The 13,620-nt window shown below is 35.8% G+C and overlaps 1 protein-coding gene across 1 annotated transcript in view; it reads left to right on the top strand.

The window, feature by feature from the left end:
• The first annotated feature begins 4,642 nt into the window (after positions 1 to 4,642).
• Positions 4,643 to 13,620, top strand: part of ltb4r2a (leukotriene B4 receptor 2a) — a 54,460-nt gene continuing 45,482 nt past the window's right edge. Inside the window, exon 1 of the mRNA XM_056460904.1 lies at positions 4,643 to 4,808. The gene's annotated coding sequence lies outside the window, so the exon portion shown is untranslated. The remainder of the gene's footprint in view (positions 4,809 to 13,620) is intronic.

Genomic DNA, 13,620 nt, shown 5'->3' with positions numbered 1-13,620 from the left:
TTTTACCATAAGAAGCTGGATCTATTCACACACAACTGTGTTCAAACCACTTATAAATGTGCTTTTTGCATAATAGGTGCCCTTTAATGGGCAAGAAACAAAAGTAGCACAACTAAAAGGACTCCCGACAGAAGCAGGAGTAACGCAATAGACTGATTTCACGCGGCTGCCATTTTTAAAAGCGAAATCGAGGCTGCGGTGGGAAGAAACCCGGAAGTATCGTTGGGAGTTACATTAGAACGTTGTGTACTTGGCTGTATATCTTATCAGCGAATAGAAAGAGACACAAATTTATCATTTCACTGCCTTCTGAGTGACCCGAAGGTCCGTTCTGAATGAATGGTGAAAATATAAAGGGATATCAGAGCTCATTTTCAGCTAAGTTAAGGGAAATGGCACTAGTTAGCTAACGCTTTCTTTCCCAAACACACGTTTTAGATGCCATTTATCAAACTCAAGTTAATGAACTGATTCTTTCACTATATTAGACTTGTCACGTTACTGAATTAAAAGAAAATTTGTCAATTTCCCGCTAACATTTAAGCCTTCACGTGCTCAACAGATATGCTTGTGATTGGCCGAGAAGGTCATCAGTTCACCCTCCGCTGTTTACTGAGCACAAACACAGCCGAGCGATCTGCTTGATGACTCGACTGATCCTTATGGCTGTTTCGCGCTTGCGCTCCAGTCTCCGTGTATCTGTGTTTGCACTGGGTGAAGAGCGGTAAACTGAGTGCAAACACAAGATACATGGAGACTGGATCGTGAAGCAGCCGTGAAGATCAGTCGAGTCATCCGCGCTCAGCGGCGCTTCAATTTTAACTTAGCGGGAATTAGACTGTTTTAAAACTTCAGTACCGGGACAACACGAGGGTGTGCTACAGAGGACTGCAGTGTTTATCGCTCACCAAGTTACATAGGCTGAAGCAGGGAAGCGTCCCTCTGTTTACCTGCTGCCATGAACTGAAGCCTAGGAGGACACTTGAGCGTATTACTCTTACAGAGCTTGTGATGTTGTTTGATGCTAAATTGCTTTTAATTGTTTAAATTAAACGTACTGACTGATATTAAAGTGATGTTTACACCATATCTGTATTTTGAAATCTCGGCAACAGCTGGAGGTTTGTAGTCCACAGCATGTCACTGCAATGTTTACAGTGCTGGTCCTATACTTCCGCGTTTCTTCCCACCACAGCCTCGCTTTGGTTCTTTAAAATGGCGGCCGCGTGAAATAAGCGTATACAGAAGCAACAAAAAAGACTTAAACACACAGAACTAAACAGCATAGTGACAGCTGAACTCAATAGACAAATCAAGACAGCAAAATAACATGGAGTACACAAAAACAGTGTATGCAGTGCCATCTAATGTCCAACACGTGCACTGCAGCCTAAGGTTGTGACAGCTGCTACTGTATGTAACTTTCAGAGAACAAAGCGCTTAATTCATTCATTAATTTTCCTTTATCAGGGATCGCCACAGCGGAACAAATCGGCATCTATTCTGGCATACGTTTTAAACAGCAGATGCCCTTCCAGCCGTAACCCAGCACTGGAAAACACCCATACACTCGCATTCACACACATGGCCAAATTAGTTTATTCAATTCCCTTATAGCGCATGTGTTTGGACTGTGGGGGAAACCAGAGCACCTGGAGGAAACCCACACCAACACAGGGAGAACATGCAAACTCTACACAGATGACAACAGACATAGTTGGAAATCGAACCAGCGACTTTCTTGCTGTGAGGTGATCGTGCTAACCACTTTTTAACAGATGTAAAAAAAAAAAAAGACCCTCAAAATAAAGTGATATCATATTTTTATAGTTTCACTGGAATCAATAAAAAAAAAAATAGGGTTAATATTCAATATTTCACTAACTAAAGTGAACAAAAAATGAGAAATACTGTTGCAGATGTATTGTTCATTGTTGGTTCTAGTGAATACATTTCGCTCATGTCAGCAACTGTTAACATTGTGCAATAATCTTCTGTCTGTTGTCATTTTAATTTATTTTATCAGTGTGTGTGCGTGTGTGTGCGTGTGTGTGTGTGTGTGTGTGTGTGTGTGTGTGTGTGTGTGTGTATTTAAAACAGACAAAAGCCATGTTGTTTCAGGATAAATGCTGGAACGGGCTGTGACTGACGCAAGGGGCAGCAGGTAAAATCTTGCCCAGGGCAGCAAACTGGCCAGTTTACAACACACAAGCAGGAGAATCAGTGAAAATTAAAGCCATGCTGCTAAACCCCAGCGCCCAGTAAAAAGTGTATTAGTGTTCTGTTGAAGAAACACCCATTTGTACGTATGTATAAGTGCAGGAAGCTGATTCAGAAATTCCTCAGAGGAGCAGCGATCGGTTTGCTCGGGCGTGTTTGATGTGTGTGTGTGTGTCATTTACAGCTGGTGATTTCGAAACATTAGGACACACAGATGATAAGAGATGATGATGAAGGCAACAGCAGGGAAGGAAACCACACCCTCTCTCTATGCGTGTGTGCAAGAGAAAGAGAGAGTGTGTGAGTGTGTGTGTATTCTGGTATTGGTGCTTTACAAGGACTGTTTTCTGTATAATGACATGGCCATTACATAGTTGTACACTAAGCTGGTTAATGAGGACATTATTCAAAACTCTTCAAAATTATATGTAACTGGGTTCTCATTCAAAATGTGTCATGTGTTTACGGTTTAAAATACCTTGCGCCTATGGCCCGTTTCCACTGAGAGGTACAGTACAGTACGGGTCACCTTTTTCCAAGCTTGCGTTTCCACTGCCCAAAGGGTACCCTTTGGTGGGTGTGGTGTACGGCAAATTTTTAGACAACGTCATTTTTACTCGAGGAAATGTCACAGTAAATCTGTACGAGTCATTCACATATCATATGAGAGGCACTTTTCATAAAACAGATGCTTTATACACATTGTAAGAGCCAGATTAATATCAATAATTTTATATTTTGTTGAAATGTTATGTTATGCAAGTGATGACTAAAGATATAATTCCTTCTAAATTTAAGTTTCACATTTATGTATGGCTAAATGATGTCTGATACTTTATTATGTATAATATGCATGATGTTTCTTTAATGCTCGCATCGTCTTGCGAGAATATCAGTGACAGGTATTGGAGAAACAGTTTTACATTTTGAAAATGCACTTAAAAAAAAAAAAAACTTGTGCATAACGGACTAGGATAAACTTATTCGATATGAAAAGATGCGCATAAACAATTTTTCACCGCACAAACTCCAGTATGCGCATTAAAAAGGTCATGTGATATTGTTATAAGAGATCATATGATGATGAAAATGTGTGCAAATGGACAAACTAGCAGGCTGAGCACACTGTAAACCATCTGAACTGTTGTTTTGGTCATTCTAAAACGCCTTAATGTTTAGTATTAGTGTTATTATATTATTAATGACCTCCAGAATCAAGAGCGTCTGTGCTCCAGGTCTGACACCTTCAAACGCCACCGCACGTTCACTGCGTGTCAGGACTGCCAGTCTGATCTCACGAGAAAACGTCAGTATTTTAGGTTTTGACAGTTTAGTGGCTAATTCATACGAATTCGAACGAGTTCAGTCGTACGAAATTGTACGATTTTAAAAAGTAGGCGTGGCACCTAACCCCACCCCTAAACCCAACCGTCATTGGATGAGCAAATCGTACTAAATTGTACAAATTAGATCATACGAATTCATACGAATTAGCCACTAAATCAAAAAGTTACGAATTGCCGTGAGATTGTGTTGGGATTGCCTTCTGAGACGCAAGTCATTTATTAGATGAAGAAAATATTACTACCGCAGTAAATTGGTTTTTACTGTTGATATTTGGCGCCAGTTAATCAGGAAGTGATGATTTTATTCTCTTTGACTTGTTGGATGGAAACGCTGCTTTATTCGCACGTCTTTAATGCGATAATCCAGATTTGGGCATAAAGTTCATTCGCATTTTTGGATGGAAACAAAGATACACTACGGCCAATTTAGTTAATCAATTCCCTATATTGCATGTGTTTGGACTGTGGGGGAAACCGGAGCACCCGGAGGAAATCCACAAAAACATGGGGAGAACATGCAAACTCCACACAGAAATGCCAACTGGCCCAGCCGAGACTCGAACCAGCAACCTTCTTGCTCTGAGGCCACAGTGCCACCCCAATATGCATTCATAGATATTCTAGATAGATAGATAGATAGATAGATAGATAGATAGATAGATAGATATATAGAAAGATGAATGGATGGAATCTATCTATCTATCTATCTATTCATTGTTTAATGTTATCTGCAATGCTTTGGTAATACTTGACACATCATGCCAATTAAGCTCTTTGAATTAACTGAATTAAGTGAACATGTTTGTTTGTGAGTGTGTGTGTGTGTTTGAGAGAGAGAGAGAGAGAGAGAGAGAGAGAGAGAGAGAGAGAGACCAAGTGCATGCGAGTGAGAGAGAAAATTGTGCGCGAGAGAGAAAGTGAGTGTGTGAGTGAGTGAGCGAGCGAGCGAGCGAGCGAGAGAGAGAGAGAGAGAGAGAGAGAGAGAGAGAGAGAGAGAGAGAGAGAGAGAGAGAGAGAGAGAGAGAGAGAGAGAGAGAGAGAGAGAGAGAGCGACTGATAACACGCTGAGACATGAGGCAGTGCAGAATGTGGAGAGTGTCAGAAGTATGTGAGCACTGGAGCAGGTTGAGAAAACACCGCAGTAAAAACAGCAGGAAACACCGATTTACCTGAGGAGGAACTGCTGGAGAAGGAAAACTCAAGCATTAAACCCAGTCTTTAATCTACTGGAACATTCAGAAGGTAAGAATCACTTCCTTCATTCTGAATGAATCAGTCAGTTTATCGCCCTGATAACCCACATAATAAAATACTATAGTAATTTATAGTAAATACTAGCGTTTTGTGAACTATACCATAGTAACATGTTTTACAGCTAACTGCATATATTAAAGCATGTCATTAATATTTAATGAACTCTAATACATGTGTGTATTATGATTAATTATCATTATAACTGCTTATCTAAAGTAGTTTGTTTCATTTACCTCCTCATATTCGCTTCATCATGTGCAACAGAATTATTTATTGGTCCCAGAATTACAACAGAAAGTGGCTGTAGGTCCTTTAAATACAAAGCTCCCTCTGACTGGAACAATCTTCCTTCCTCTTTTAGATCAATTAAGTCCTTTAGTCTTTTCAGGGCTCATTTATTTTCCCTTTAGGAAACAGCTTGTAAATGTTATAAATATTGGTTCCGATTTAAATGTTTATTATTGATTTGGATATCAAATTGTTCGTACTTTTGATTATATGTTTTTGTTTACTAAGGCTTTAGACTGTGGGAAGCGTTTCAGGTGAAGTGTGCTGCTTGTTTGTCATGACATCAAGTACTCTGATGTACTTCTTAGAGACCCCCTCGAAAATGAGATGGTTAATCTCAAGGGGCTATCCCGTTCAATAAATAAATCCAAATAAACTAGTATACTTTATCTTTTACTACAGAAAACTGATGTAGTATATTATACCCTACAGTGTTATTGGGTTTATGTTACTATAGCTGTTGTGTTACTGTGATATCAACAGATTAACTGAGGAACTTGACTGAAGAGTGTTCAAAAGCACTGTGGTATTTACTATAACTTACTACAGTATTTTTTGATTAACAGAACCAGTGCTAATATTGAAAATGACATCTGATATTAACAATAAGAATACAGCATTTTAAAATGTCCTTTGACAATTGTGGAGATGTCGACCTCCACGTGATGATGGCGCTCATCACTTGTGTATCGGGCGAGGGCAGCCTTTCCTCGGCAAGACATGCTGACATTTGACTTTGAATTTTTAGTGCAGTGTTTCCCAACCCTGTTCCTGGAGGCACACCAACAGTACATATTTTGGATGTCTCCCTTTTCTGACCCATTAACTTCAGGTGTTTAAGTCTCTTCTGATGTTGTAAGTTGATTCAGGTGTGTTTGATTAGGGAGAGGTTGAAAATGTGTACTGTTGGTGTGCCTTCAGGAACAGGGTTGGGAAACACTGGTTTAGTGCTATGATCGTTGTAACAGAAAATGGTTGTAAATTTGATTATGCTCATTTTAATCATGTTGAATTTAATCAATGTTTTTTCTTTCTGAAATTATACAAAAAAATAATAGCCAAATTATTTTAATGAAATTGACTGGACTTTATTATTACAGACATTAAGTATTTTCAAAGCAAATGCTGTAAAACTGTAAATTAATTTTATTAAATAAAGTCTACATATTAAATGAAATCTACAAGGCCACAGCGAGAGACTAGAGACTCAGCATCATCTGAATAAACGAGATTTAATCCACTGTAAATGGGTTTCATGATCAGATTATTATTTATGAAGGATTTGGTAAAGGAACCTATATGACCTGATGTTGTATAGCGCTGCTAACAAGAGATATATAGTACAGGCATTATTCTTATTTGCAGGTTTAAGGATTTGAGGTAAGATTGTATTTAATACCTTATTTTAATGAACATGTAAATGTAGGCATATTAGTGTTGGTTAGGTTACTTTATTTATACCCAAAGGTAGATTTGGTTTGCAGTCAAGAGTGCTCATTTCACAACAGTGCCACACACAAAAATCTCACAGTAACAACAACAAATGATCAATAAATAATAACTTCAAGTGTCCCACATAAATGTTTAAACAATCTATACAAATGTAAAATATACACGTTTTACATTTCACATTCATCTGGATCGGGGTACAAGGAAATAAGATTTGTAGATCTTTTAACAAAAAGGTAGAACATTGACATACAGTGGGGAAAAAGTTATTCAGTTGAATGGTTCTTTACACCTGACCACTAAACCGGTTATTAGGGTCAATGTGTTTTAATTTTATTACGCTTTTTTTTTTATTACAAAAGCTGACAAGAATAAGCTTTCCAGTGATGTGTGGTTTGAGATTGGACAATATTTGGCTGCGAGACAACTACTTGAAAACTTAAATATGATGGTAAATAATAATAATAATATTAATAATAATAATAATAATAATAATAATAATAATACATAAACAAATGTATAATACTACAGTAATACTACTACAACTACTATACTACTACTAATAATAATAATTTTCAAAATGAAGTTTTCAAAATTAAGTTTATATCAATGTTCTCTTGTTACGAATCAAAATTAAGTTGAGACTGTAACAATATTTTGTGATACATATTTTTTTTATTTTATAGGTTTTCCCCCATATACATTTCTGCTTTTGAATTGCATTATGGGATCTTGAACATGTGTAATAGTTTGCAGTGCTATATTGTCTGTGTTGGTGTTGTATATTACCCTACAGAAACCTCGTAATAAACTGCAGCACATTTTTTGTTATTTTAGACTTATTTCTCGAGATATTATTTCTTAAACATTATTATTTTAACCTATATTATTATTTTACACCTACAGTTGAATCTAGCCCCCCTGAATTATTAGCCCCCCTGTTTATTTTTCCCCCAATTTCTATTTAAAAGAGAGAAGATTTTTAACACATTTCTAATCATAATAGTTTTAATAACTCATCTCTAATAACTGATTTATTTTCTCTTTGCCATGATGACAGTAAATAATATTAGACTAGATATTCTTCAAGACACTTCTATACAGATTAAAGTAACATGTAAAGGTTTAATTAGGTTAACTAGGCAGGTTAGGGTAATTAGTCAAGTTATTGTATAACGATGGTTTGTTCTGTAGACTATCGAAAAAAAAAAAATAGCTTAAAAGGGCTAATAATGTCGTTCTTAAAATGGTTCATAATAAATTAACTGCTTTTATTCCAGCTGAAATAAAAAAATAAGATTTTCTGAAAAAATATTATTAGACATGCTGTGAACATTTCCTTACCATGTTAAACATCACTTGGGCAATATTGGAAAAAGAAAAAAGAAAAAAAATTCATAGGGGGGCTAATAATTCTGACCTTACACCAAAACTACATTTCGATGCCTTGTCGTGTAATGATCAAATATAATCAACATCCCATAATGCAATTCACAACTGTAAATATTTGGAAAACTTGTGAATCACAAAATACACAAATCAATTAAGTTAACTTGCACTGTAATTTTTTGCTCACACTTTATTTTGATGGTCCGTTTGTTGAATTTAAGTTACATTGCATCTACATGCCAACTAATTCTCATTAGATTATAAGTATATAATATTAGACAGTCTACTAATACTCAACTGGACCATCAAAACAGTGTTACCAATTGTTTTTGCAAATTTAAGTGTAATAAAGAAATTAAGTTGCTGAATTGCTAAAAAACTGAATTAGTGTGTCATTTCAGCTAATTTTATAGAAGTAGATTGAACAACCAGGAAAAATCTTTTGTTGAGCATGTATGATAGGAAATATACCAAAAAAAACAAACAAAAAAAAGATATTTCCTTAATATTACAATGGTTTTTGGCATTAAATGTGTCTATTCTGTAAAGAAAATGGCATGGCTGCCCTAAATTAATAACCATGTGACAAATTGATCATATTATCTTTCTTTTTTTCTTGAGTATACAAATATACCTGTGCAACTTCTCCCTTTTTGGTGGTGTCGTTGTTTTGTCGTCCAGAGTCACATACAGTATTTGGTCATTTTACAAGCTGATCAGATTATTATTTGAGTGGTTTTGCAATTATCCTCTTATTGCACTTCCACAAAATCCCCATTTTAAACCCTCATAAAAAAAAGTCACTTATCCTTTATCCTCATTTGCAAGTCACCCTGGATGTTTTTACTCTTGTCCTACAAACATTAGCTTCAAGTCTTATCAAACAAACCTGATCAAGCTAATCAGGATCTTCAGGATTACAGAAAGCACGGATAGGTGGGACTGTTCAGGGGTCCAACTTGTGCCCATCGTTACATAACAATACACATGAGAAACACACCCCTGGTTTCACTGTCCTGCAGAGTTAATGCACCATTGACCTACAGCAGAGCCTGCAGTATACACCTGTGATTGTGAATGATTCTGAAATGTAAATACCTTTAGACTTCCAGTGTGCTGTAATGAAGAGCCTGTAAACGCATGTTTAATGATATATCATTAAAAAGCAAGCATTACTTTCTATAAACGGCTATAATTATGTGTAATTACTTAAATGGGAAAGTAAAGCAATGGGAAAAGATTGCAAACCAAATCTAGAGTCTGATGTCAATCCTGGATGACTGATGAAGTATACATGCATGCATTAAATGACATTAAAAGGCAAAAATGTCTTCATGGAAGAAGATCTTTAATATTATAATTATTGTTTGGCAAAAAAGAAAGATCTATAATTTTGACTAATATGCATCGTTGGCTATTCCTTCAAATACACCCCATCCAGCTTAAAGTGACACTTCACCCAAAAATTACAATTCTTCATTTACTCAAACATTTCTAAACTTTTACAGACTTATTTCTTCTGTTGAACACAAAACTAAATATTCTGATAAGTGTTGACACACAAAATAATATATTTTTGTTAGTTTGGGTGAGCTGTGCCTTTAAACAAGACCGATTATGCAAATTATTCTATATTGAGATGTAAAATAAGTCTCTGATGTCTCTAGAGTGTGTGTAGTAAAGTTTCAGCTCAAAAGACCACACAATATTGGTTTCTAACTCTCTGAAACTGACCCTTGTAGGCTTTGTGTTATTTTTGGTGACTGTCGCTTTAAATTCAAATGAGATTGAGCTCTTTAAAAAAAAAAAAAAAAAAAGGGGGCGGAGCTACAAATGCCTGTGTGTCAGCATAGTGGAAGATTCAAAACAGCACTAACATCATCTGTGTGGAAATGTGAAAGCGTTTCAGAATTCATATCCTCTTAGTTGCTGTTATTAACTTCAGCAGCTCAAAAGTCTAATAGTGGACAGCTGCTGTGTTTATGCGAAAGAGGGAGAGATGGTCACTAGTTTATTATTATTTTAAAATAAAGTACATCACTGCACTGAAGAAAAAAAAAAACTAACAAAAAAAAAAGGAGGAAAAAAACCTTTACAAAGCCTCAATCATTAAGAAAAAATATATTATCATAAGTTAAAAAAAACGTATTATTTTTATTATTATTAATAAGCTTAAGAGATTCAATATTGAAGGAAATTTCAGCCAGAAAAGTATTAAATCTAGGTATTGCCTTTAACTTATTTTTGTGTATAAAAAAATAAATAAATAAAATAAATAAATAAATTAACAATAAGAACGAGAGCATGATCATTACTGGAGAAATACAGAAATATATCAGAGATGGTCACTAGTGGGTGGAGCTTTCCTCCTCTGATGACCCGTACAAAGGTAGAATGTCAATCAAAGTGTTTCTGCAGATGGTTTTTATCAAGTCTGATTATAACAAATGTACAATTAATGAAATTTTACCATTATTGTCTGGTTATATTCACACACTGCTGCCACACAACTGTGTTTAAACCCCTTATAAAAGTATTTTTTCATAATAGGTGCTCTTTACGAAACATTAACAGCATATACAGTTGAAATCAGACATATTAGCTCCCTTTGAATTTTTTTAAACATTTTAAATATTTCCCAAATAATGTTTAACAGAGCAAGGAAATTTTCACAGTATGTCTGATAATATTTTTTCTTCTGGAGAAAGTCTTATTTGTTTTATTTCGGCTAGAATAAAAGCATAATAAATTTAAAACTGAACCATTTTAAGGTCAATATTATTAGCCCCTTTAAGCTATTTTTTTTAACTGTCTACAGAACAAACCATCATTATATAATAACTTGCCTAATTACCCTAACCTGCCTAATTAACCTAATTAACCTAGTTAAGCCTTTAAAATGTCACTTTAAGCTGAATACTAATATCTTGAAGAATATCTAGTCTATTTATTCACTGTCATCATGACAAAGATAAAATAAATCAGTTATTAGAGATGAGTTATTAAAACTTATATCATTAGAAATGTGCTGAAGAAAAAAACCTTCTCTCTGTTAAACAGAAATTGGGGGAAAAATAAACAGGGGGGCTAATAATTCTGACCAGTTATACGTTTGTGAATAACACTCAACGGTGTGTGCTATATTTAGAGAAATTATCATGAATGCTGTTTAGCATGATCACTATCAGGAATCATCATGTCAGTGCACATCTCCTCACATACATTTATGTTTTTCTCTGCATACGTCACCTCAATATTGTCATCAGTGTAAAGCATGTTTTGACATGCACCTTTCCTCCCCATCCAGTTCTCCGCACATCTGCTTGATGAATTGTGTATTTGGTCACATAAACTCATGTGAACCGTCTTGTTTTAACATTTTATATACAGTTGAAGACAGAAATATTCGCACCCTCCCCTCCCTCCCTTTGATTTTTATTTATTTATTTTTTTAAATATTTCCCAAATTGATGTTTAACAGAGCAAGGAAATTTTTACAGTATGTTTGATAATATTTTTTCCTCTGGAGAAAGTCTTATTTCGGCTAGAACAGGCATGTCCAAGCTCGGTCCAGGAGGGCCGGTGTCCTGCAAAGTTTAGTTCCAACCCCAATCAGACACACCTGGGCTAGCTAATCAAGCACTTACTAGGCTTTCTAGAAACATCCGTGCAGGTGTGTTGAGGCAAGTTGGAGCTAAAATCTGCAGGACACCGGCCCTCCAGGACAGAGTTTGGACACCCCTGGGCTAGAATAAAAGCAGCTTTTAATTTTTTAAAAGCCATTTTAAGGTCAATATTATTAGCCTCCAAGCTATTTTTTTCGATTGTCCACAGAAAAAAAAAACATCGATATATAATAACTTGCCTAATTACCATATCCTGCCTAGTTAACCTAATTAACCTAGTTAAGCCTTTAAATGTCACTTTAAGCAGTATAGAAGTGTCTTGAAGAATATCTAGTCTAATATTATTTACTGTCATCATGACAAAGATAAAATAAATCAGTTATTAGAGAGGAGTTATTAACACTAATATGATTGAAAATATAAATAAATAAAATAAAAAAAACTGTGTTGAGAAAATTCTCTCCCTTAAACAGAAATTGGGGGAAAGAAAATGAACAGGCGGTCTAATAATTCTGACTTCAACCAAGTATTTAGTATCAGCAAATCTTTTATTTTTATTTATTTATTCATTTTTTTTGTGTGATTGCAACTTGATTTAACCATTTGTAGATATTTGGACTAGGAAAAAAAAATTGACAAGACAAAAACTCTAAGAACTCTAAATAAGAAATATATTTCTTGAGCAGTGGGGGAGAGTGGACTATAACAGTGGATCCCAAAGTGGGTGGATGGGGGGGGGGAGGTGGGGGGGTCAAATAAATTGTATCCAGAAGCCACAGAAGATAAAATAATAGTAGTAAATTGTTACATAAAACAACAGCATGCAAACAAAACGCCACCAGCCTTTCCATTTTTATTTGTTTAATTGTGTTTACGTTAGACTAACAACACCGCAATAGCAAAAAAAAAATATATATATATTTTATAGCACCAGATTAAACTGACATTTTTATGGCAATCAAATGCATTAAAAACAAATATAGGCCACAATTGAACATAGAGGATGATCTCTGAGTGGCGATCTTTAAAATTAAACCAAGAATATACTTGTGCTGAAAACATTGTGCACATTAAGGCCCAATCTCAATTCTATTTTTGTACCGCTTCCCCTTGGCCCTTAAAACAGAGTGTGAAGGGGAAGGGCTTCAACATTTACCCCTATGAAATGGGACAGCACTACAGCACACGTCATCGCGATCTCTTGCTTCATATGAGATTAGACGATCGTGACTGCTGTAGTTATTCCAGTTGCTTTATTTTCTGGTATTTATCTTCAGTAAATCATGTTCTCATACCGTTATAATGTGCCAATAAGCTCGTAATTGCACTGCACATTTACACCGTGACCATATTCAATGTAATCACACCAGAAAGTAACACTAATATTAATGCAGACACTGTAAAAAGCTCATTTTCAGCCACTAGACTTTTCTTACAGGGGATTCGAGTGACTGAATGTTGTGGGACTGCTGTACAGGAGTTATCATTATGGATTAAAGACAGCCAAATTTAGTGGGTTTTTTTTTACATTTTGTTTTAAAAGCATGACAGTAAAACACGAACGCGGCTATGAATATATTAAAACATGTGTTGTTCCTTGTAAAAGTTTGTAATAAATGACAAAAAAAAAAAATAATAATAATTTGTGGATCTCCTTACTTCCGGGTGCAGCGATCCTGCCATTGTGGCTGGTGTATTCTGTATTCTGGGAAATTTTCATACCCCTTGGTTTCGAGTGTGCTCCTGAAAAATAGTTTCAAGGGCTATTTACCCCTTCCCACTAGCCCTATGCTTTCAAGCTAAAGAGAATTGGGACACCCCTACCCCTTCACGGGAATGCGCAAAATGAGGGGTAGGGGTAAGGGGAAGGGCTAAGGGGTAAAATTGGGATTGGGCCTAAGTGTCTTTAAGTCAGGTTAATAATAAACAGATTAATAAATTACTATAGCCCATGGTTGTTGCACTTTGTGTTGTAAATATAAACATAGAAGGCGGGGGTGGGGGGGGGGGGGGGGGGGGGGGGGGGGTGGTCGCAAGTCACTGGCATT

The sequence above is a fragment of the Danio aesculapii genome, chromosome 7, assembly GCF_903798145.1.
Source record: "Danio aesculapii chromosome 7, fDanAes4.1, whole genome shotgun sequence".
Lineage (NCBI taxonomy): Eukaryota > Metazoa > Chordata > Actinopteri > Cypriniformes > Danionidae > Danio > Danio aesculapii.
Note: the sequence above shows the minus strand (reverse complement) of the source record. Positions and strands in the feature narration are given on the sequence as shown.